Raw genomic sequence first — 2,823 nt, forward strand, 5'->3', positions numbered from 1 at the left:
GATGGGGCACCATCTTGCCTTTTGTCAAAAAGGCAAAACAAACAAAAAAACCAAATAGATGTCAATGTATGTATGAGCACACACACAAAAAATATTTAGGAACTTAACGTCAAGACTGATGAGATCTGAGGCCCAAGAACAGTGAGTTCCTCAGACAGACTCTCAATGTGGGTGGTGCTGGGGCTGGAGCTGTGAGCTAACTGTGGGCATCTCTTGTGAACTCTGTGCTCAATGACCTCGCGTTGGTTCTTTGAAATTGGCCACGTTGGTAGCATTTGCACCCCTGAAGTTGGAAATGCCGCAAACCAGGGTTTCCTCCCTTCAAGAACCCGTTGTTAAACCTTTATCAGCATGTCGCTGCCACAGGACTGAAAATGCCGCTTTCGCTTTGTCTCCAGAAGCCTACACTCACATCCCTGCTTACTCTTTGTACCGGGAAATGCATGGGCATAGATAACTTGAGAGCACACAGGAGACCCTTCAGTTCTAATGTTCCAGGGGTCTCTGGCCCCCGGCGGGGAAATGACATCCTTTCCTGAGGACACTGTCGTCTGTGCCGCCTGAGACGGCGCTACACTGCATCTTCGCCACTGGAGAGCAGTGTTGCCCCAGGCAAGGCGTCTGGCCAGCCAGGAACAGTTGGGAAGAGCTTCCAGTCTCAGCAGTGGGCAGGCAGCCTCTCAGCCCTCAGGGCCCTGGGGCCCCTCTCTCGGGGGTGGAGATGGGGGAGAGGGAGGAATCAAACCTTAGCATCCTTACACACAAAGAGCATGGATTTCAAGAGTGGGGATAACAATGAGACATTCAGCACATTACCATTCAGGCCAACGGGCTCTGATACCTACAAGCAGTGTGAGAAGTTAATACCCCACTAGCCTCCGTTTCCTCATCTGTAAAATGGGGCACACAGCAGTATCGACTTCACAGGGATCTGCCATGATTAACTGACATGATGCCCTTATGCACTTGACTGGGCTTAGAAAGGTGCCTGGCGCCTGGAGACCCCCAGGAACGGCAGCTCCTATTACGATTGCTAACACAGTGTGTTTAGGGTCTCGTTAATATTTGTGCCCATCCTCTGAGGTATGAACTGTAATTTTCCATTTTAGAGTGAACACTGAGGGACACAGAGGGAAGGGGCTGTCCCAAGGCTATGCAGTGAGCGGGGGACAAGCAGGGACTTGAATCCTGGCCTCAATGATGCCATGAGGCTCCCCTTCCTCATTTGGCACAGCAGCGACAATGCAGAGGGTCTGGAGCCTGCAGTGGAGTCTGAGCTCTCTCCCCAGCCCCGCCCGCATACCTGTGCAGGCTGCTGAAGCTCAGCATCCCCTCTCTGAGCTCCTGTAAAATGCGACTTGCACTCACTACCGCAGAGTTACTGTGAGACCCAGTAACACAGCGAATACGAAATCCTTCAAAGCAAATAAACCACCCATTGATGTCTTCATTCAGCTCATGCTTGTCGCACTCCAAAGGTATGCCAGGCCCTGGGCAAGGCTGTTTTGTGAACCCCCAGGCTTTGCCCAGATGGGCTCACAGCCTGTGAAGGGAGGACTGATGCAGCCTCAGTTTTCTCCTCTGGCTACAAACAGTTTTACCTGGCAGGATCTGGCATTAGGGAGGGTAGGCAGGGCACCCTTCCAATGTCCCACCACCACCACCACACACACAGGCACACACTCACAAAGGAGGTACTGGGTCTTCACTTGTGGGCTCCGTGTTGGGGAGCAACAGAGGTGTCTGCTTGTTGACAGGCAGCGGCTCAGCATGGCAAGGACTTGTCCGGGGAGAGGCTGGAGTCCGTCCCATGTCCAGCTGCAGCAGGAGCGCTCTGAGCTTTCCCCATACTTAGGCGGTGTTTGTTCCCCAGCAAAGCTCTTGGTGTCCACTGCTGTCCCCTGGAAAGAGGCCACCAGCACAGGAGGCCACAGTCAGGCAGCCATGTCCAGTTCCTGATCCTGGCTTTCCCACCTTTGAGCTGGGGACAGCAGCAGCCCCTACACCAGTATCGAGGACTGACTGAGGTTCTGCAAGCAGCAGGCCTGGAGCCCAGGGAGCGCTGGCAGGACAGCGGATGCCCACATGGTCACTGCTCCTCTACGAGACTCCGCTCCCAGCTCCCGCCCGAAGCCCAGTGCCGCTTCTCCTTTGCAATGTCTTATAAGGTAAACAGGTGCTAGTGATCTCCACCTGTACAGCTGTCTGAGGACTGAATAAGGCAGACGTGAGTGCCAGGCACATGGTCTGGCAACGCAGAAGCCAGACAAGACCCAACCTCTGAAGCTGACACCTCTACCTTTCCTGGTGCCCAGGCCGAAGCCACACTTCCACCTCAATGCCCTCTCTCCTGTCCCACGCCAGTTGGTCTGCAAAGGCAGCTGCCCCACCTCCAGCCTGACCGCTACTCCCCTACATGCCCTTCCAGTGCCAGCCATGTTATCATCACGCCTGGGCCAAGCCAGTGGCTCCGGGACCTCCTGGCTTCACTCTCCACGAAGTTGACAGAGTGGTTCTTTTAAAGTCGAAATTCGATCCTGTCTGTCCCCTGCTCCGGGCCCTCCAGTGGCTTCCATCTCACTCACATGGAATAAAATTCAAAGCCCTCACCTGGCCCTACAAAGGCCTCACCACCTGCTTCTTATCCACACCTCGGAGACTCTACACCTTCTGTTCCCTGTGCCCAGCACACCCTTCCCCATGCAGCCACAGGTGGTTCCTCCATTCACCCCGGTCTCTGCCACGGCCGCCAGGACAGAGCTGCCCCTTCCTTCCTTGTTAGGTGGAGGGGGAGCAACAGAGGTATCTGCTTGTTGACAGGCA

Source organism: Mandrillus leucophaeus, unplaced genomic scaffold, assembly GCF_000951045.1.
Source record: "Mandrillus leucophaeus isolate KB7577 unplaced genomic scaffold, Mleu.le_1.0 Scaffold372, whole genome shotgun sequence".
NCBI classification, from domain to species: Eukaryota; Metazoa; Chordata; class Mammalia; order Primates; family Cercopithecidae; genus Mandrillus; species Mandrillus leucophaeus.